Here is a 23,900-nt window from a genome sequence, read left to right as displayed (position 1 = left end):
GACAGAAAACACCGCACTCAAGCAAAACAAAAGGTCTTGTTGTGTTCCTCTTTGATTGATTAGGATAAAGGTCTGCCAGTGGGACTTATATCACAGAATTGTCAGAGTTGGAAGGGAATTCTAGAGATCATGTAGCCCAGCTCCCCTGCCAAAGCAGGATCGCCTAGACCACATTACTCGGGAGTGCATCCCAACAGGTCTTAAATATCTCCAGAGAAGGGGACTCCACAATCCCACTGGGCAGACTGTTCCAGTGCTCTCTCACCATCACTGTTCAGAAGTTTCTCCGCATATTTAAATGGAACTTCTGTGTTCCAGCTTGTGCCCATCGCGCCTTGTCCTGTCACTGGGAACTACTGAAAAGAGTCTGGCTCCACCCTCCTTGCACCTACCCTTTAGATACTTACAGGCATTAATAAGGTCTCCCCTCAGCCTTCTCTTCTCTAGGCTAAAGAGTCCCAGCTCTCTCAGCCTTTCTTTAAAAGGGAGATACTCCAATCCCCCAATCATCTTTGTTGCCCTCTGCTGGACTCTCTCTAGTTTCCTGTCTCTTGAACTGGGGAGTCCAGAACTGGACGCAGTATTCCAGATGTGGCCTCACCAGGGCAGAGTAGAGGGGAAGAATGACCTCTCTCAATCTACGGGCCACACTCTTCCTTATGCAACCCTGCATTCCACTGGCCTTCTTGGTTCCAAGGGCACATTGCTGGCTCTTGGATAATTTACTATCTACCAGGACTCCAAAATCCTTCTTCTCAGAACTGCTTTCCAGCAGGTCCATCCGCAACCTATACTGGTGCATGGGGTTCTTCCTCCCCAGGTGCAGGACCCTACACTTGCCTAGGTCCAGGTCATGCTTGATGGCAGCACAGCTCTCTGAAGTGTCGGCCACCTCTCTCAGTTTTGTATCATCAGTGAACTTGTTGAGAATACTGTTGTTTGGACTAACATGAGGAAGAAAACTAAGTTTCCCACAGATACACTCCGTCCCCTTGTCCAGGTTGTTGATGAATATACTGAATTACACTGGACTGAGTACTGACCCCTGGGGGACACCAGTGACTACAGGCCTCCAACTCTACCCTGCTTTATTTATCACAACCCTGAGTTCCGTCACACAGCCAGCTATCAATCCACCTCACTATCCACACATCTAGCTCACACTTCCTGAGTTTCCCCAGGAGGATGTTACAGGAGACAGCATCAAAAGCCTTGCTGACTACAAAGTACATAACATCCATTGCTCTCCCTTCATCTAGCCAGCCAGTTACGATGCCACAGAAGGCAATCAGATTAGTCAAGCATAATTTCTCTTTGCCAAATCCATGCTGAGTTCTCCCAGTGACTTTCTTTGCTTTCACATGTTTTGAGATTACATCCAGAACAATTTTTTGCGACACCTTACCCAAGATGGAAGTGAAACTAACCGGCCTGTAACCATCCCTGGATGGTTTCTTGCCCTTTTTGAAGACTGGAGTGATACTAGTCCTCCCCCAGTCCTCAGGCATCTCTTCTGTTCTCCATGATCTCTCAATGATAGAGAGTGGCCTAGCAAAAACATCTGCCAACTCTCTCTCAGAACTCGTGGATATCTCCCATCAGGGCCTGTGGATTTATGGATGTCCAGTTTGGCTAAGTGGCCTCTAACCTGGTCCTTCTCTACCGAAGGAAATTCTCTCCCAGACCTTATCTCTTATCTCTAGGATCCAGGATTCAAGAGGAACAGCTTTAGCAGTAAAGACAGAAGCAAAGAAGGCATTTAATAACTCCTCTGTGTCCTCTGTGTCTTTCACCACTAGGGCAACCGCCTCATTAATCAGCAGGCCTACATTTCCCTTTTCTTTCTTTCTTTCTTTTTTCTTTTTTTTTTTTTTTTTAATGTACTGGAAGAAACCCTTTTTCCTGTCCTTGCATACATACAGGCTATGGATCCCTCCAGCAACTGGCCACAGACAGTGTATGCTGGCCCTGGGTCCTTGGTCTTCCCAGGTGCTGGCAGCTGGACATGAGGCCCTGGGCACACAGCCCCTCCCCAGTGGCTGGTATAGACCCTTTGCACAGAAACACATGCTCTGTTGATCCCTCCAGTAAAAATGCCTTAGACATTCAGGGTCATTCAGTATCTAGTCTTCAGACCCTCTCTTCTTCAGCTGCCTCACACAGACAGATAAAAATAAAAACTGGTCTCAGGTGACCCCATGAATGAGTTGTTAATCCAAAATCTGTTGGAAAGCTAAGAGCTGATCAAGAAGCATCATCCTGATCTGCAAGCAAAGACAATATATTGAGTGCTAAACTGATTCTGAGTTTATGGATTAAGCTGTACAAAAATACTTTGGCATGTGTTGAGCTGAACTGAAAAACAGAAGATTTAGCTCATCATTACCGCATGCACTGTTTGCACTGCTACACTTCATGGACAAACTACAAGTATGGCTTGTGGTGCTGGATTTCACACATTTCACAACACTTTACAAGTGATGTTAAGGGGGATACAACCCTATCTTGCCACCTCCCCAGACGTGGGCTCTCTGACAAAGTTCCTATGAGAGTCACAGCCAGCTTGTCTGGAACATCGTGTTACTTTTGGTTACTGGTTACTTTTCAACACAAACCAACAAGTGACTTCAGGAACCAAGTTTGCTCCTTTAAAAGAGGAATCTCTCAGCAGAAAAGGGAAGGGTGTACAGGGGAGAGGGGCAACCAGCCATGTGCTGACCAGGTGGCTCCATCCACAAGATGGGTTGGGGGTAGGCTGCTGCCCCTCGGTCTTTCCTCCCTGGCTCTGAAGGTTTATTTTGCAATTTGCAAAGCAAAAGCTGGTTGAACTATAAATAAAATGCAAAATACGTGGAGACAAGGGAGAGGAGGGATAAAAGGCTTGGAATAACAAGTTATTTTCAGTCACTAGGGATGACCAGGCATAACTGACTCACCACTCTCTACTCTATCATTCCCAAACTAGATTTATCAAATCCAGAATACAAAAATGTCAGGTTTATTCCCCCAATATGCATATCCCAGCCTCCCATATTACACCTCTGCTCTACTATGACATACGTGATTTGGTTTTCATGGGTATGTTACAAGTTAGAAAGGAGAAAACACTGTTTCTAGGCTTATAGTATGCTATTAGCTATTGATACCAAAAAATCGTATTTCCTATATCAGACAGACACTGAAGCCCTGGTATGCAACTCTCCAACTCCACTAAGCTCTGACATGAATTACTTGGGAAACTGACTATCAACCTGCTTCCTGTGTTACTTGTTGAGCATTTGAAATCACTAGGAATCTGAAAAAAAAGCACACATCTTTGCTTTCTGCCTGGATGAAAAATCTCTCTCCAATGCAGATGAAATGAAGCATCTATCTCTACAAAAGACAAGACATCCCTGTTCAAGGCAATCCAGTTCTTCCAGAATTCAGCTGCTGGAGCTGCAATTTCCACTGTCATTTCTGACTGGCCTCGCTGAGTTGACAGTAAAGCAAAACACCATGGAACAGTTCACATACACAACTGCCATACCAATGATGCTCAACATTGCAGGATATTACTGCTAGGTAAACAATGCAGCTGGCCTAAACCCAGGAATTTTTAGAGAAGTGCTACCCTTTTAAAGATGTAAGGAGCAGCAGTATGTATGAACTGCTATGTTGTAGCACAAAATATTCTAGCTTTCAGTATGCCAATTTAAATACCAGTATTAAAGGGGCTGCAGTTCCCAATATCCCTGTTCATTGTAGTAGATGTTATTTATTTTCACCCCATTCTTCCAAAACCGCTGCTTATACTCTTTTCAAATACATCTATAATTTGGGTTTTTTAAATAGTTTCAGGATTTTCCAGGAATTTTATCATAATTTTCTCAATGTACTTAATCACTCTCAAATTATTTTAGAGTGAGGAACGTTAGACCCCAGTTGATCTGCCGATTGACCATGCAACTTATTTGGAGTCTTGTATTTTGTGAAATCACTACAAAGCTAGTGTGAGACACACTGTGAGGAACAGAGAAAAATAATTCAGTACTGACATTTAGAAGGAAGCAGCTGTGACAATTTTCACCAAGTAATCAACTGATCAAAGTGCATTCTATCTCCTCAGAAATGCCATGGACTTTTCACTTTCCATCAGCCCTTGGTTCATGCCAAAGGAAGGAAGATGCTATGAATAGTGTAACACCATCCAAAGCGGTATCACAACAGTAGCAATAAGTAAGTAAGTTAGGACTATTAAAGAAAAGAGATGCTATTCTTGGCTTCTAGTGCCTTAAATCTATTCTTTTCTGTTATATGGATATAAAGTTCAGCTTCCATTCCTCACCTTTCTCAATTCTTCTTCCTTTCTTTGATGTCTTACAGTAATTCAAGTACATTTTGCAATCTGTGCTTATCACTACACAAAATCCAGTTCTAGAGAGTACTCTTTACCTGTTCAGTGACCTGACACTTGTTTTATAATCCTGCCCTCTTCAAACTGCCCCAGGCATCATTTATGGTTAGTGCAGCCTTCAGCAGCCCCAGGAAAAACAGTCTCGGATTAGGGATTAACTTGGATATCTCACAACACAAAAGATGGGCTAAATTATATACCCAGTAGCATCATATTTAGGATACATAAGAAGAAACTGAAAATACATTCAAACTATTGAGACACTCGTTATCACAAATGCAGCCCATACCAAGCCAGGCCAATGGATGAAAATGTACCCTGAAGCTAAAATAGCGTATGAACCAGATGTTGAAAAACACCTGCTAGCAGCCACCTCAAATATTTGGACAGAGCATTTCCGCAGCCATCCTGAGTCAGAGATTCATAGAATCATTAAGGCTGGAAGGGACCTTAAAGATCATCAAGTTCCAACCCCCTGCCATGAGCAGGGGACCCTATCACTAGATCAGGTTGCACAAAACCTCGTCCAACCTGGCCTTAAAAACCTCCAGGGATGGGGCATCAACAACCTCCCTGGGCAACCCATTCTAGTTCCTCACCACCCTTATAGTGAAGAATTTCTTCCTAATATCTAACCTAAATCTCCCCTCTCTCAGTTTAAAACCATTACCCCTTGTCCTATCACTATCTTCTCTGATGAAAAGCCCCTCCCCAGCTTTCCTGTAGGCCCCTTTCAAGTACTGGAAGTACTGGATTGACTGGAGTCAATCTCCTGCACTTCATGCCTCACTGATTCGTGCTATTGCCATTCTTGGTCCCAGTTGTTTATTATTATTTCTGTGTACAAAGTAAGAGGAATGCAGAACAGCAACCAGCAGCCTGTCAAGCAGGCATAATTCAGCACACAGAAAAGTGTAAGGCTTTTACCTTCTTTCAGATGGATATATATACTAAAACCACATCACGCTTTTGCTCTATCTTGTTTTAAATCCAGGACAAGGATTTTGGTCTGAAAACATTTCATACTTTGCCACTAGAATAACTTCTGTCAGGAATGCCTGTTTTATTATCTGAATTCACAGCTCAGGCACATTTACATAGAAACAAGCTTATCTATACATCTCACTGAGTAAAATCAGTTTTGGGCAGAGAAGCACTAAATTATGCAGCAAAGCCCTAGTCCTGAATTAGTCAACAAATTGAGCCTCTAATATACTCTAATCTTCTGATCTTTACTGTAACCCTCTAGATGGAACACTATCCTTTTGATATTCTACTCTAACACTACTAAATCAATGTCCTTGTTCTCTTTCCCCCTGTGCTGACCAACAATGCAAACCATGGAGCCCCTCAACACAAGAGCATACAGCACTGCACCTAACAGGCATCCTGCCTGCTCTAAGATACAAACTTCCAGTTCCCTGGTGCTAAACAGTTTCCACCAGGCCAGGCACACACAAGTGGACACATCTTGTAAATTTAATCAGCCCAGTACCTGGGGGAGCCATCCTAATCAGAAAGCGATTTAATGAAAAGCCACAACTCTGATGAATACTCCTTAATTACAACTGACTAAAATCTATCCACAAAGGGGAATTTGTTTCAGGATTAGTCTGAGACCTGGAAGAAGGCAAAGACATCAATTAAATAATGGAATGCCTAATTAAAGTATAATGGCAATCTAATTGGGATATACTGCTTTGTAGCATACATGATTTATTTAGAATAACTGCTTTTCACTGGGCTCATTAGGGAAAGTTAAGCAAAACACAATAGTAAAAAAGAAGAGAGAAAACAGACACACTGGAACTAATGAAAGATGATTACGTATTTGTCAGATAAAACACTGCCATCCCTCCACAGGCTGTGGTTAAAATTCCAAAAAAGGATGATAACTCTACAGTTTTTTTCCTCCCTAAAGACATGGGATCAGACCCAAACCCTACTGCAGCTACTATGGAGAGATCCTCTGATGGATAGAAACCATAAAGTTGCAGGGTCTGACAGTCTTTGGATCCTTCCCATGCAAAGAAACTTTACACAACACATGTGCTCACCCAGCCCCTACAGAAGGTGAGGAACTTGGGCAAAGGAACCAGCACAAACCCTCTCCAGCCTTCCTCTCAGCAGTCTGCAGGTACAGCCAGCTGCTCTCAATCAGGATGCATTTCTTTAAGAAGCTATGGGCCTACAGGTACCCATGGCACACAACTAAATGACTCCTAGTTTTCTTTCCTGGTGGAAAACACAGAAAGATGCTCAAGTAATCCTTATTTTAAGTCAAATACCCTTCTCTTTGCATCCTAATGGCACTGAGTGGTGCACCCCCTTGTAAAATGGTTTAGCTGCTACCCCCCTCATTCACTCTAACGAAGGTGAAGGATATGCAGTGTTTATTGTGCATCACACTTTCACAGTGTCAATGCAGACAGCATTGTGCTGACCCTCTGTATTTTCTTCTCTTTGCTGGTAAAGTACTAGGAAAAACAAAGCATGAAAAGGAGCTCCTCCACCCCGTGGCGCCCTGCAGAACACAGACATGGAAAGTCCAAACATGCATGAGCTTCCTCTGCCAGTGGCTTTCGGAACTGCTGATCAATGACCTTTGCTGCAATTTGGTTATGTTTAATTTTTGATGTGAGAACTGTACCAACAGAAGCTGTCATGACAGTGCAGTGGAAAAGAAATAGAGCTGCTTAAAGACCATGCGTGAAAACACTGCATCATGGCCTTGCAGATAAATGAGGGATTGCAGTAATTTTAAATGCACAGCAGCAAAAAGATCTGTCACTAGAAATAAAATTATTTGCTAAAGGTTTTGTTCCAACTACTGCTGTTCATTGGGATGCCTACAGGAATTAACTAAAATCAATCTTTTGAATGACAATGAGCAAAGACTTCTGAGAGTGCCTGAACAGTCATTCCTGTGCCCAGATGAAAGCTGAATTCTGGGTATCCATCACAGCAAAAGAGACTGGAAACATGCACATCAGTAGCACAACCCATAAAATTCCATATCCCTCGGTAGTGTCTGTGAACATAACACAGTTCACTATACTCAACATCCAGCCTTGCTAGTCTCAACATTTTGGCTCAATGGCCATGGACAAGCCAGACACCATCTGCACAGACTTTAGGTGAAGACTGCTATTCTAAATCATGTTTGATCTATGGACAACAACATCTGTGGAGACCTTCGGCCAGGAGGAAAAGGAAAAGAGCCCTCATGACTTGGTAAAGGCACCAACACTTCTGCTCTAGAGGAATGAGAGTCAGGGAAGAATTACCTGGCCTAGGGCTGAGGGAAAGCTCTGAACTGCCCACAGGAAGGCTTTTCCATGGTACAGCACAGTGTCTTCATCCACCAGGAGCAACTGGATGTCTCCCATTTTCCAGCCCAGTGGGAAAGAAAAGGCTGTTCTTACAAAGAGGTTGCCACTGCTTCACAAGACAGGTCAACAAAGGGAGTGAGAGAGTTCAAATTTATCTGAAAAGCATAATCTCGAATCTGAGGAACAGTTAAGACTCTTCCAGAGCTGCAGAATTATGAGCTGCCAGATGGTCTTTCAAAAATAAACAGTAGGGTGATGAAAAATCTAGAGTAGCTTGACTGAGTTCAAACACAGTTTAGATCCAAGAGGTAGTTCTGGTAAAAATATTAAGCCTGACAAGAAGATTCATTCAGCAAACTGACAACTTCTGTTCAAACACCTGTAGTAACTCATGTTTAAACGTATGGCACAGCAAAGTGGCAAAGTCTCTGATTAGTTTATAAGGTATATTGTACGTCAAATCAAAACACAGCATTAGAAGAGTGAATATGCTGCTGCAATAACAGCTAATGTCTCAGAGAGATTACAAAATGGAGTATTTTTTTAGATCGATCTATGATCTGAGAAGTCATTATAGTATCACTTCACTCTCATCAACTGCAGATGTGAATGAATAATTATATCCATGGAGTAAAATCCTGGTACACTTTGGCATTTTAAATTGACTAGTACATTGACTTACGGTGCTGCCTTTGACGAAATAAAGCCGTAGGCAAGAGCCCCAAGATGGAAATGAACTGACTACAGTCCATCTGTCTTTACTGACTTTCAAAAAACTTCTCCCTTGACACTATGAGTGACAAAATAGGTACCAATGTTATTTTTAGACTCATTGGTGAATTACCCTACCTAATATAAAGTAGGAAACTGATGGAGATCTGGAAGGATGTCTAGCTTAACTTTAAAGCTATTTTGGCTACTTCTCAATTACAGTTACAGGGCAATTTGTGTTTCACTCCCTGAGCTACACAGTTCTGAGGGAACTGGCAGTAGACATGGTAGTAGACTGACTCAGCTTCATCAACACTGCTCTGCTTGCAGTCCCAGGGTAGGCATGAGGCCAAATTAACTACCTGTTCCTATTTACTTACCAGGAGCATTCTCCTGGGGCTAGCCATAAGAAAATCCCACTGGGATTGCCAGAGGGAAAGCTTCAAATGCATCCAGTGTTTAGGATAAAACCTCCTTTATTTGCTGGATTAGGACTTGGTGGTCTTTGTCGCCTGTAGCCAGATGAACATCAGGCAAGGTCTAACATTATCCAGGGTAATCCTGCCAGTGGGGGGTCAGTGGGATTTGCACAGAGCCTAAAGTGACAGTATCTGCCAGCGTAGAGTGGGTAGACCTATTGCCTAGTCTTGTCACCAGCCCAGACCCAAGAGCCACCCGGTTGAGGACAGTATTCTAATTCAGGCAGCAAAATAAGCAATGTGTTCTGAAAAGTCCAGACCCTGCACTTTGGTTTTACCATCTGCAATAGAAGTACAAATTATATCTATCTATAGATGGCGTAGGCATACTGCAATATAATTAATGTAGCACTTTGAAACAATATTCACTCTTCAAAAAAGAATAGTATATACAGTGAAAGGGGAAAAGACTGTATTAATTATTACCTTCTCTTGTTTTCCTGTACTGAACATACATTCCTACTGCCAATGGTTGAACTCGATCCATGACATACAATTTTGAAGTATACCATAAAACCAGAAATGTATCCCCTAAGGCACGATGAATATGACTAAATGCTGAGGAAGTAAATATTATCAAGGAAAGATTCTAAAATTGATGAAAAGTCCATAATTTTTGTCCTGACATCAACAGGACCTCAACTTAAGATGTTGATGGTAGAGCTGAGGTATGTAGCTGCTTCTGATTTACTTCTCGTGATGCTTTCCCTTTATCAATCACTGTTTGAAATTGTCAGACAGTTAACAATACCTGCCTCATTTTTGAATACAGAAAAAGGGAACAGTAGAGCAAAATACCACTAAATGTATGATGCCCTGAATTCCTGATTGTTAAGTATATGTTCTCAAAAAAATTAAGAAAATATTTACTTTTTGGTTGTTATGGTGATCATCTTTTCACAGCAGTTTATAAAAAAAGGGCTAAAAATAAAAATCCAAAGGAACCTAAGGCACTAAAAAAAGAAATATGGCATATAGACTTATCTGCTTCAGAATAAATTTGCATATAGCATCCTGCAGCAGCACATTTTACAAAGGGAATTAAAGCCATGAAATTAAGGTTTAATGAGGTAGAGAGACCACTGACGTCAGGACTACTCACTGATTGCTGCTTCCAGGTGGCCTAACAAGATGAAAATGAAGTTTATAGTCCCAGCTAGTCTAAGCCAGACTTGTTTCATGACTGTGATTGAATTTAAATGAGAAGATACTGCTGTGTAAACATGTCTAGGCTAATAAGTAGCCTTTCAAATCTAGGCATAATAAATGCAGATTTTAAATATTTTACATTAAGAACAGGGGTTTCAGTCTTCCTTTCACAATTCAACATAAATGCAAAGCTAAAGTTTTCTCATTAATTGTATAGCATGCCACAGCTTTTGTACAGTTTGCTCCAGGGATTCCCATATAAAATTTTTACTTCAAGATACGCTCTTTTATCTATCAAGACACAGAAAAGATGTGGATTACAAAGGTGAAGTAGGAAATCATAAATCCAGTGTAGCCTGTGGATAACCCACAGTGTGACGTTTTGGCACCATAGAGGCATGTCAGGCACTAAGATACAGTGATGGAAACACGAGACCACCATATATTGTGAAACACAACACAAAATAAACAAGGAACTGCAGCAGATCATAAATTCCATGCTCTTAAATGCCACTTGGAAAGCTGTGTTTAATTTTCTGCCTTCACTATACACAGTGAATAGTCAAGTATTATTCATTATTTCTTATTAGAGGAATGAATGGGTTTGCTTTAAATCCCATGTTTGTTTTTAAATACCATGAGACAACCATCATGCTTGGGACATACCCTCAGAATTCCTGTTAAATCCTCTGATTAAGTTTATTACTGTTTCATTTTCAATCCTGTGTCACAATATTTAAAAAAAAAATGAAAAAACAACCCCAAATCCAGGATCAGTTCAGAACACTATACCTATTATTTCAGACTATTTCTCACTTCATTTCTGGGTTCACACACCTGTGAGTTACTCTTCAATGGTACTAATTTCTCACTTCATAAGATGTCCTGACATGCACTCTGCTGCTGCTGTTAGAATTCATCAGCACTAGAGACTGGAGTAGGGCTGAAGAAATGCAGAAAACAAACTGACTGACCCTCCAACTCAGGACTTCTCCCAGCTCAGAGCTAAAGAACAGCAATGAAGGGATTTGTCTTTGTCTCCTTACAGGATATTCTGTATTTGTCCATCATAACATACATAGCTGCAGGTTCATAACAAGAAAAATGGTAGCCCATCAATAGTTCTTTGCTCTTTTTAAAATCTAGAAACTTCACAGGAAACCACCGCTATGGGAAGCCCTTGTGTCTCTGCAAGATGAGGCTACTAATATTTACTACTTCTAGTAGACTGTTTGTAAGCCTTTTATAGACATCCTCTTTCCAGGCAAGATGCACCTCTAGATACAATATTTATATTTGTATTCCTTTTGTTTCTTGGTTGTTTTGTTGTTGTTCTCCCTTTTTTTGGGGGGGGTGTGTGTTCCCTTGGACTGTTGCCTATTTGCACATGGATTCCGTTTGAGGATATAGTAACTAAGTTTAAAAAATGTCAACACTGGTACTGTAACAGTATTACCATGCTTAAAGCTACCACTGACACCTCCACAGGGTGGCCAAGCAATATTCCTGGCTGTCGAGGGGGAGACTTCCAGAAATGTCTTACTGTTTGAGATCTTACATGACACAGAGAGATTGCCTGGAAGGCAATGATTCATGTTCTCATGGGCAAATAAACACATCTGAGCTCAGGACTGTTGTATGGCCCCTGGGACTCCCTCGAATATGGAGCCTTCTGATTCAATGCTTGTACTACCTGAATTGTTGAGACAACTGTCCTGGTCAGAGGACTAGAAATAAATGCACCTGTTCAGCATGCTACAAAATCAGAAATGTAGCCTGTTCAGTGTGATAGCAAACACCTTTCTCTCCAAAAGGAGCTTTTAAACCACTTTTATTCCTAGTATGAAGGTGATACAGCTAAACCAATCCAGTACTAACTGGTAGCTGCTGTCTCCTGCCACATGCTGGATGCTCCCACTGCTCCCTGATCCTGCCATAAGCCTCTTCAGCACGTGGAGGTGGCAGATGCCAACCCTGCCAAAGGGCTGTGCTGGTACTGGAGGTGCTGGGGAACCTGAACCCCTGACAACTGATGGAAGGTATTCCCACCACAAGGCTGCGGCATCACAAGGGCTTGGCAGGCTGGATTGGATACTGCACACAGTGTGTGTTTTCATATTAGAAACTTTTGCCTTCATCCACCAAAAGGGATAAGCACTCTCTGTTTCCACCACCCTTCCAAGATACGGGTGCAGGCTTGCCTTGTTATGGCAGGAGACCCAACCTGCACCTCACATCTCTGGTGTTGGTAAGATGCAATAACTAGATAACACAGAACACAGGGTCCTCTTGTAATTCATATGAATTCTAGGCTAAGGGTTTGAACAGTTTTTCTATATTATTCTACCATTGCCTAAAGTAGCATTTTCCTCTATTAGTTGCTATTGCCTAGAACAGCATCTCGAACAAGTTTGGAAGCCAGAAGAGAGTAACAGACATGAGCTCAGTGTGTTCCCAAGACCCGATTTTCAGAGATACAACACACGTGCAACTTTCAGCAATTTCATTACAGAATTAAAGGGCTCAAAGCTATGCAAAAAATCAAGCCCATGCTGATTAAACCCACTCAGGAAGTATGCTTTTTACGTACCAGCTAAATGCTCTGGAGGCCTATGAACATTTGCTTTAAGTATGGATTGCAGTATTTCAGCCTAAGAGATGACAAAGACATGAATAACCTCAGCAAGATCCACATCCGAGAAGGATGTTCACAAATGCCTGGCTAGTCACAGATGGAAAAAAAAAAAGCATGGAACTACAGCTGTGCCTTTTCTGAAGGACCCAAGAGGAACTAAAAACTCCAGTAGAATTCAGTGGCACACCCTCCTATTTCCCTCCAGACATGTAGGCACTTACTCTGTTCCTGCAGATAAATGCCCTGTGCCGCTCAGACCCAAATTTCTTCAATACCAATAACAAAACACAAAAAGTCATTAGATTATAGAATAGGTACATGCTTTGCAAGCTTTATCATAAACAACTACAAGCTAGGTGAGAAGGAAACAGCGATGTTGTACCCAAGTTGTGCTAAAACTGTGGTTCTTCAGCACTTTTTAATCCCTTCCCCAGTATCTTTATTAATTCATTTATCTGGAGCAGCAACAACTACAGCAGATTCCTGAGATAAAAAACTTCCAGGGAGGAAGAAAATCACAGTACATGTCACCCTCTGCCATCAGTCAGCGCTCAATTCTGACACCAACACACACACACGCTTCCTGTTGTCAACAGGCGGTGCACAAGAAAGGGTGAAGTGCCTAAAAAGAAGAGCAGAATGAAGACTGGCTATGCTGCTGCCTCCAGATGTGAATAGCCCAAAACTCCTGGATATTTGAATTTTGCAGTGGCTATCTTTAAAACAAAACAAAACAAAACAAAAAACAAAACAAGTGGAATGGTTTCTTAGGTTTTTCATTCCTCTAAACTAGGAAAAAATAAGCCAGAATGGATTTAATTTTATAATTTTTGGGTTTGGGGGGTGCATTTCTAGTTTGTTTTTTTTTCCAAACTGAGGTTCTGTGTCAGTACAGCAACTTCTGCAAGGTGTTTCCTGCCTCCCTTCAGTCACCCAGCTCTTTCACCATGAACTTCACTGATGGGGAGCTGACAAAATGTGTATCTTCCTTATTACAGTGTAAGGTGCTTAAAGCTACTTCTGTAACCTATCAAGCCAATACCATCTTTAGTAAACAGCCCATTTCAGGCTTCTGATGCTTTTTAGTTTCAAAAGAAGAATCTCTACTGAATGTTTAATAAATAAATTTATAAACTAACAGTGTTAATACTTGATGCAACATAATTATTTCTGTTACAGAAACCAGTTGAAAACAGTAAAGACATTTATGAAAAATATTAAAAATAACCCACAGTACATCAAATATTACACCTGAGACAAAACCCCTGCTTTGCCTAGTCCTTCAGTCTTGCTTCCCTGACTTCATACTGCTTTACAAATGGCAAAGTGGTTGACCAAAGAATTAATTGCAGAGACAGAAAGAGTAACTGAATCCCACCTAGTGTATTTTATAAGAAACCATGTAAGGCATGTACCTACTCAGTAATAAAATTCTAGAGTAAATGTCCCTGCAAAGAACTTGGTTCAGCCAAAAAAGCAAAACAAATCAAAAGAAAACACAAACTAAAACCCCCCAAAAAACCTCAAAGAGACTCGCAATCAAAGGTGTATGAAGAGGACTGCCTTAAAACCTGAACCAGGTGCAGATGCACTCTTCTATGACTTTTGCTATAGCTACAAAACAGTATTTATAAATGATGGGTAATGCATTTTCTCAAAACAAGGACATTGACAGGTTATTTAGGAGACAGGAGGATTATTTTTTCTACACACAATGTGTACAAAAGCCATGCATGCTTAAACCTGTCTAATTTTCCTTTCTGCCTTTATGAAACACATCTAGAATTTCCATCTTACATTACACATAGCAGTCTTTATTATAAATTATGTAACTTACCATGTAAATACAATCTGCCACGAACTGCTTACTGTAGTTAGCTGCATGGCAGGCATGCTACTGGCAAAAGTGTGTAGCTTGCCCTATGTACTTTTGCAGTCCCTTGACCACAAAATAAGTTGCTAGATCAGAATCTAAAATATAAAGAACCTCCTTTAACCTCTGGTACTTGCTCATTTATATGCAGTCACCAGTGCCTTGAACACTTTACAACCCCTCTGTGTATTCCTATTAATATTCCTTGTGCCAGCTATATCTTTCATTTCTCCTTATTTCCTAAAGCCCACAAATGATAATCTATACATTTGGTCATTAAGTGGCCAAATGTCATTGCTGAGACAGTAAGTGAGTAAGAGAAGCATCACAGTATACAGCATACAACACGTTATTCTCTCCTCACATACATTATTTTCTTGGACACAGGATTATTGAATCAGGCACTCAGATCCAATATCACTTTTTGTTTGCACATGGGGTCCCTGTAATACAACATAGGTCAAGTAAGCACATACATATAAAGCCATTTTGGAAACTACATCTGCACACATGGATGCATAGAGTTTGCTGTAACTTCACCTATCTTTAGTGCTATACTTTTAAAACAAGTGCTAAAGGTTACTTTGATAGATTTGGCTTCACCCATAATCAAAAGTATTACCTCTGATATTTACCAAAAAAGACTCCTAAATCTTTTTTTCTAAAAATCTGGCAGTGATGCTAGGAAAATGGTAGTTTTTTTACAGTTCTGAAATGAGAAGATTTTTAAAAAGTTAATACCTTCTAAGTTGCATCTCACAGACCCTTAGACATCACTAAAAAATGTTTATTTAACATTTCACCCTGAAAAAATTTAGCATGCTCAAAATCCCAGTAAAGTATGCTGACATTGCTCTCCCTCCAGCTGATCTTCTCCATCAGAAACATTCTCCAGTCCATAAACAGAAAAAACTACTTTAAAAATGTCAGCAACATATATATCCCTGCAAATGTGCAGTTTACAATACCAACAGCTGTACAGAACACAAAACGGAACATTCCACATCAAGTTTAAAACAAAACAAAACACTCAGAGCAATTGAATGGGTTTTGGACAAGAAGCTGAAGCTTGTTATAAATATCCACATCTAAAAGTATCAGACTGTCCAGATGCAGGAACAAAGATAACACAAAAAGACATCACTCTGAAGATGGTGTTGCATGCCAAAAATGTCTATTTTTACATCTAGAAAAACACAAGAAAGGGTGTGCATGAGGTGGAATTCCTCTCACAAATATACAGAAGGGAAAAATAATTTCAGTATGGGATATGTCCAGAGACAGAGGCCAGAGAGAAGAGAAAGGAGGAGATGTCACATTCAAGCTTTTAATAAGCAATAACATTTTTCTGGAGGATATAATTCCAAAACTATTTGGCAAACATCAGGATATCCATCAGCACAAACAAAATGAAGGTTAGTTGGTTATTCTGTGAAATATTGAGCATTTTATGAGTCCTAAATTTAATAAAATGTGGATGTGCTAAATTTACTCCCAAGTCACACCCTTTTTTGGTAACCTCTCTCCATTATATTCTTCAGTGCCTCAATAATGGAAACTCTCCAGAAAACCTAAACTCAAAGGAATTAAGACTGAATAAAACCAGACAATACATAAATACTGAAGTCCCATTTAAGATAACAAAAGAACAGAGTAAAAACTGCAGACACACAAAAAATAGCATATGTCATTTTTGCTATAGGGTTGTAGTTAGCAATGGGCGAACCAACATTTAATGAGGCTCCCATCATCAAATGATCAGGTTCTTGTGAATATTTTTGCTACCCTCTGACAGATATTTTGCAGCTATTTTCCTGAAAATCTCAATTGTTAAGATGAGCCATTTCCTCACATACTCAGTAATCTGTCTGCCTCTGATCCCACTGTCACAGTTCACAAAAGCAAATTTTGCTAGTGAAACAAAAATTTCGGAGCTTCCAAAGCCCCTTGCTTTCTAACACTCCTCACCAAAGTGGGAGGCTAGGTGCAGCTGGGTAAGGATTCCAAGATCAAGACCCAATAACAACAAACAAGCTGTTATTAGCAGGCATTCTTTATTGCAGCGCTGGGCAGCACTGGGGATTCTCCACCATGAGTGCTCCGACAAGTTAGTGAAACACCCCGACTAATATACACCAAAAACATGCATATTTGGTTTTATGTCAACGAGTTCCCAGAATTCTTTTACATAGTCATTTTATTTCCTGGAATTGGCTATCCTTGTAATTATGCATGCTCAAGGGTCTCCCGTGGGGTCTTTGTTGATTCTAGTCCTTTGTCGTCTTTGTCCTGGTCTCTCGTCCTGGTCCTGTCTCCAGTCTCCCGCTGGTAGATTGCCCAGGTGGGTCAGAATCCACATAAATGTTGTCTGTAGGCTGCCACAGGGTCTTAGAAGACTTAATGTTATCACAACCTACAGGATGCTTGGCATAGTTGACTGATAGTTTCACAAAGCACCTTGTTTTAAAAGCAACCCTTAGTATAGCAAATTCATTATTTTAGTAGACTTTTATTAGGCTATATTTCTATTGAATTTACTAATGAATATCCTATGATGTATCACTAGATACAGATTTGTAACATGTACAAATCTAACTGCCTCTTTCTCAGCAGCAAACCAGTCATGATCTAGGCAGCATGTATCAGCAGATTGGAGCATTTACTTCTTTATGTGATTCCTAGTCGGGCTGGTTATTCCACAATTTCTTCGTTTCTTGCATCTGTCCTTGAAGCAACTGTTGGAGGAGTTTGGATATTAGGTACACATAGGATTTTGTCTAAAAAGTTACTTTCCTTTAAAAGACCCTCACCACTACTCTGTAATGCCTTCTCAAATCCCATTGTTTGCTTGGACTTCCATACGAACTCTCAACCACCATTCCAGCAGACAGTGTGGCTTCTTTAAGTCTCCAGAGGCAGCACAGGAGGATTGCTGGTACCCCATCCCTTCACACAGCCTTACGCCCCTTGTCTTATTCTGACTGTAAGCTGTTTGGTTCAGCATTTAAAATTACAGAGGAATAAGGAAGAACTACTGGCACATAAAAAAAAAAAAAAAGAGTAATCCTCCCATAATGAGCCAGACCTTTCATCAGTTACTAAGAGGTGGAGTGGAAAGATCCAGCGACAATTTGCAGAGAGCCTCACGAATATCCTCCTGATTTTAAATCACGCCTGGAAGAAAGTCAGTAGTGGCAAAGGGAGAATCTCTAGATACCAGTAATTTTATCATCTACAAATCTGCATGAGACAAGAAGAAAAAGCTGGGTGGACTAGGAGACTGGGGGAAGCAAGACCTAATTCAAGAAACCATCAAACGAAAGTTTTAACTCAACCAAACATGTTCCCTTTTCAGGAAAACAAAAGGGAGAAAAGAGGATGAGAGGGTAAGCAGAACTGAATCTGCGAAAAAAACAGTTTTCCAAACAAATCCTTATTTAAGTAACTTTATCAAAACCTCTGCTGGGTTAATGGATATGTAAAGACATTGTTTTAAGGAAATCGTTCCCTGGTTGAGACCCTGAACTTCAAGCTCCAGCCAAGAAAGTAAAAGTACTCTTTTTTTGGAAATTCAGAGGAAAAGAAAGGTTATCACAGTTTTACAAGGATGAGTTAGCCTGTCTTTTGTTGTCTTTCAAGAAGACATCTATTTTTATATTCACTTATTACAACTGACTGCATATTTCCTCAGGAGTTTCAATTCCTCAGATGTCCTCAGAGAAGCTACAGCAGTCAGCACAGAATGAAGTGATTTCTTAAATTTCCAAAACAATAGTGACCACAGGTGAATCACTTTGTATTACAGTTACAAATAATTACTCTTTATGTCTTAAAACCAACCTTCTGAAAATACTTCTGCTTAGTTAAACTCTTGGGACAGTTGAGAAGAAAGGCACTTGCTCCTAAGACCATGCCTGCAGATAGGTGGGCTTCCGCTGTTTATCTGAAGTTGGCTGCACCCAGCAGTTCAGCTTTTATAGCTCCTCTTAAACTGCTCCTTTGTTAAATTGCCATTACACAATCACTTGCATAAACATCACTAAAATTGCAACTGCCGATAAGGCTACTAAACAATCTCATTGAAGTACAAAAAGTTATTTTGTTTCTGCCTAAGGGTTTTTGTTTGTTTTTCTGGGGTGAGGAGGCTACTTGGTCATTTTAGAATGATGATGTCTTGCATGAAGTACAGCAGGCCATAAACCATGTCATGATATTATCAAAAACATTTCTTTGTTATGGTCATTACAACACAAAAGCCACCACTGGCTTATTAATTTCAAGTTAAGTACTTTTAAATACAGGATAACAGCTGTATTTAGTGGAACATTTAGGTTCATTTGTTCTGACTCCTGCTGTTTAAAAAGCAAAACAGGAGTTTAGTAATACCATGTCTGTAACAACTGTATATGAAAGAGCATACATAAAACAAAAACAAGTGATGGAACTCTATAAATGCCAGTAAATATATTTTCTCTTTTAGTATTATTAACACATTCATTTTCAAAGAGGGACTGGAAATGAAGACTGCCAGTATTTTACTGAATTTATTTTACACCATAAAGCATACTGCTTTAGTTAGGCTTTAAGAAAAAAACCAACACAATTGACCCTCCCACTCCCAAAATCTGAAAAATACTTTACAACAGAAAAATGTTTAACCGTTCCTTTTAAAATATTTATAATGAACTGTATCAACAAGAGGCAAGCAATTTTAAAATAGCAATGTCTGACACTTAATGTTCAAGCTGATTTCTAATGAATTTATATTTTTTCCTTGATCAACACAAATAAACCATTACATTTTTAGCAACCTCTGCCCTTATACAGGAGGAAACTGAATACCAAATTTCAGGAGATGTTGGTCAACTAGAGAAAGAACGAACATTATTCCAGAAAATGGCCAATGTACCAATTTATTTTGCAGCCCAATGAATGCATGCATGCAAGGAAGAGGTTTTGCAGAGACCTGGACTCATCAGGTGCCCACCTCCCACAAAAGCCAGAAAGTTCAATACCCTGCAGTCTTTTCAGATGTATCAAACTGAATCAGGTGCCTATTTATAAAGGCTGAGCACTGGAACAAGCTCCCCAGGGAAGTTATCACAGCACCAAGCCTCCAGAGTTCAAGAAGTTTTTGGATGATGCTCTCAGGTGCATGGTATGATTGTTGGGGTGCACTACAAAGGGATAGGATTTGGACTCAATGATCCTGATGGGTCCCTTCCAACTCAGCTGATTGTGTGATTCTATTATTATACCTGTAGGAATCCATTATTTTCTTTAGCTAACTGGTCTGATTGCCCTGCTGCTTTAGGTTAAGCAGCAGCACTTGAGCTGGCATTGTCCATCCCCACCAAAACAAAACAGCTTCATCCATCTCCCTTACTCTCTGGTTTTGACATTGCAGGCTTGCCTCTTCTCCCCACGACCACTGCTATGGCACAAGAATTTGCAGGCCAGATGGTCAATAATGTAACAAAGCTTCTCCCATTGGAAAAAAATCCTTTTTCTGTATTTTTCCCTGGTGGCAGTCACTGGTCTACAGGCTCATGAAACTACACAGATGGTTACAAGGCTTTTGGGTGGACTATTAATATTAACCCCCCTGTCCCCTCTGCCCCAGTTGTGCAACTTTTTGAGAAGCAAATAGACTTAGGGACCACTTCACAAGTTAATTTTACTAAAGTTCAGCTGGGAAATAAAAACCTGAACTTCCAAGTACAAACCCAAATATTCTGGTAAAAGAAATGCAAATACTTGACTGGATGTAAATTGGCAAAGCTGTATGCATTTCGACAGAGCTAAACTAATTCACCCCAGCTAAGGATTCAGTCTCACAAAGGCTGGCAGGCAGAAATGCAACAGGTCCTCACTGAACTCAGTGAGAACTGCATTCATCTTGGAAAGGAGCAAAATAACTTTACTCCTAAAGTGTAAGATGTTATTACTAACAAATTTTTTTGCATTCTTTTCACAAAAATATGTTTTACATTGCAAGATGATATCCTAACAAGCTAGCCTTAGTTGGATTGAGTCTGCACAGTGCAATGCCAACATATCACAAGTTCTCCTGATCAAGCAACATTTGAATTAGGACAAGTTGTCCAGTCCAGATTGGGTTATTTGGTCTAAAAATAAAAAGTATCTGAACACCAATTTTATGCTCATAAGAAACAACTCAGATGACAAAAGCCAATTTCTTTTACTGTAAAACAGGTTTAGTACCCACCACATTACCATTTCCCAGGTCTTTCATTACAGGACCCTACTGTAATTGCTATGTACAGCATCAAGTTTAAACCACTTGGACTGAAGTGGTTTGTATTTCCAGACTCTTTCAGCCTCATTTATTTTTTTGTTAAGGAAAGAAGGGGCACCACAATCTCAGCTAAAGCAATTCAGCTATATAAAAGACTGAGGCTATGGAAAAAATGTTTTTGTTACTTAAAAAGTCACAAAAAAAAATATTCAGGTGGTTTCTTCTTTGAAAAGCAGTATCCTCCCCAAGCCTTGGAACTAGGATTTTAAGTTTGGCAGGAGATGGTATTTGTGTCAGTAATATGCCTTTTGCCAGCTTTCAAGAAAACATGCCAAATTTGGCCAACAACTACGAGCCTTTGAAGAACCTTAATTTTGCACAAGCTCAGCAAATATTTTATAGTGTTTACAGCTGAAGTTTAAAAGAATCTGTCCTTACTGAGTATTCCCAACTCCCAGCCTTCAGTTCATACACTGTCCCATGTGCATAAAAGGCTTTAACGTCCCCTCACCACCCCTGCAGGTGACCACCTATGCAGCATGGGGAAGGAAGTGGCCTGATGCAAATGCAGAGGGGACAACTACTTAAAAGCTCTGGAAGGGAAATTGGCATCCAAAGCAGAAACCCAGCCTGAGGAGGGATGGCAGCAGTATCTGTTGCGCCATCTCCTGTTGATTTAATGTTTCAGAACATTGTAGAATAACAAAATTCATCAGCAGTAAAAAACATTAGGTTGTGAAGTTCAGTACTCAGATGTAGGAAAACGCCAAACCTAAGGTTGCCTTTGCCGATACACTGGACATTATCTTCAGTTCTGTGATGATATACTACTTTGCCCCAGGGCCTGAACTTGCAGTGCATCAGGGTTGTGCAACAACAGAGTGCAGGAGCTTTACTTCATTTGCTGCAGGACCAGACAGGTCTGCAATGAATCAAACAGAGTGAAGGAGGAGGAAACACGACAAGTTCAACTTTAGGCAGTTAAGGCTCAAACCAATCTTCCTGTTAAATCATAGCATCGTAGAATGCCAGGTTGGAAGGGACCTCAAGAATCATCTCGTCCAACCTTTTTTATGTAATACTATAGTTTAGATGTGATGCCTCAGCACCCTGTCATGCTAAGACTTAAAACAGTCCAATGTGGGGGAATCTACCACTTCCCTTGGGAGACTATTCCAATGTTTGATTGTCCTCATGGTGAAAAATTTACCTTTTGTGTCCAATCAGAATCTCCCCAGAAGCAACTTGTGCCCACTACCCCCTGTCTTTTCCATGTGACTCCTTGTAAATAGGGAGTCTCCATCTTCTTGGTAGCCACCCTTGAAGTACTGGAACATTGGAAATAAGGTCTCCCCAAAGCCTTCTCTTCTCAAGGCTGAGCAAACCCAGTTTTCTCAGCCTCTCCTCATATGGCAGGTCCTCCAGTCCTCTTAACATCCTTGTGGCCCTGTCCTGGACCCTCTTCAGCCTGTCTGCTTCCTTTTGAATAGCGGGGACCAGAACTGAATGCAACACTCCAGGTGTGGTCTGACAAGCACTGAGTAGAGCAGGATGAGGACTTCTTTATCTCTGCTGCTGATGCCTTTGTTGATGTACCCCAGCATCCTGTTGGCTTTCTTTGCTGCTGCAGCACACTGTTCACTCATGTTGAGCCTGTTATCCACCAAGATCTCCAGGTCCCTTTCCACAGGGCTGCTCTCCAGCCAGGTGGATCCCACTCTGAAGTGCACTCCTGTGTTATGCATTCCTAGGTGGAAGACCTTACACTTCTCCCCGTTGAACTTCACAAGGTTCCTGCTAGCCCACTCCTCTAGCCTGTCTAAGTCATTCTGGAGGGTGGCTCTCCCTTGCGGAATGTCAGCCTGTCCAGTCATCTTGGTGTGGTCACCAAACTTCAATAGGGTGTGCTTGATACCAACATCAAAATAAAATAAATAAAATTTATAAAATGTATAAAATAAATAAAATAACAACAACAAAAAAAGATAACTGTATGCTATTTCTGCTTATTTCATAAATGGACTTTTATTTCTCATCTTCCAGTTCGGCTGACCGCGGGTTCCTAGGGTCAGTTTTACAGTACTGCTGAGCACCCCCAGCTGCATGCTGTATGGAAAATTACTGAAAAATAAGCCTAGAGGTGTCTAAAACCAGGTAGCAGATCTCACCCACAGTCTTGCTGCACTTAAATTTACCACAGGCATGAGGTAAACACAGGCATAGTGCAAGTAATTTTTTTTGCGATCAGGAAGCACTCTAGTACTAGAGCAACAAGCAGCAGAGATGCTTATATGGAAATTTTGTTTGCAGAGAAGAGCTTGAATAGTGCAGCATATGAGCCCTGGGGCCTCACACTGAAACAAAATATCTACAATTTGCTCTTTCAGCGAGTGCTCAGTGAGGCAGAGGATGTATGTGTGGGGAGAATGGCAGGAAATCATTGAGTTGAAGACCAGATAATCTCATAGATACATGTAAGAAAGCCAAATTAAGATTCCACAAACAGTTTTGTGGTGTTCACTGACTTCTGGGTGTCAGATTGTCCAAACATTGTAATGGTTATTTTTTCCCTTTCTCTTTTGAATTTTGCTTTCATTATTGATTGAATCTCCTGAGCTGTGGGCAGTTCTGAAATGTCCTGGAGCGCTGTCGGGGAGAGCAGCAGAGCAGAAAGGAGGTGAGGGGAGAGTCATGAGGGTCAGGAGTGCATGAGCCTAGGGATCAACAGTGATGGATAGACAGAGTCCTCCCCATACACCAGCCATGGATGGAAGAGAAGGGAAGAAGAAGCAAGAAGGAAGTTGACTTCCATGACCTCTGACATTACACTGAGCTTACATAGATATATGGAATGAAATACTTTTGTCAGTTTTGCTGTCTGTCTAGTCCACTCCTCCTTACAGGAGGGTCACAGATATGACTCTTCTGCTCCTTTAGCATCTGAGATTCAGATCTGCAGATTCACATCTGCAGATTCAGCAAGTGGAGCAAAGAGATTTTGGCATCTCAGCAGTAACATAAACCTTCTAGCATTATCAGTCCAGTAGCTGGAAATCTTGCTGCTAA

General features: G+C 40.8%; 1 protein-coding gene across 11 annotated transcripts in view; it reads right to left on the bottom strand.

Annotated features, from left to right (window-relative positions):
• LCLAT1 (lysocardiolipin acyltransferase 1) overlaps positions 1 to 23,900 on the bottom strand; it is a 153,275-nt gene that overhangs the window by 58,191 nt on the left and 71,184 nt on the right. Inside the window, exon 9 of one of the 11 annotated variants that reach the window (XM_051615332.1) lies at positions 16,611 to 17,310. The exons of 9 other annotated variants lie outside the window; for them this stretch is intronic. The gene's annotated coding sequence lies outside the window, so the exon portion shown is untranslated. Of the gene's footprint in view, positions 1 to 16,610; positions 17,311 to 19,321; positions 22,742 to 23,900 lie in introns of those variants that run through there. One more of the 11 variants, XM_051615335.1, reaches the window with a different exon arrangement.

The sequence above is a fragment of the Apus apus genome, chromosome 3 (assembly GCF_020740795.1).
Source record: "Apus apus isolate bApuApu2 chromosome 3, bApuApu2.pri.cur, whole genome shotgun sequence".
Lineage (NCBI taxonomy): Eukaryota > Metazoa > Chordata > Aves > Apodiformes > Apodidae > Apus > Apus apus.
The sequence above is the reverse complement of the archived record's forward strand: the minus strand, read 5'-3'. Positions and strand labels throughout refer to the sequence as shown.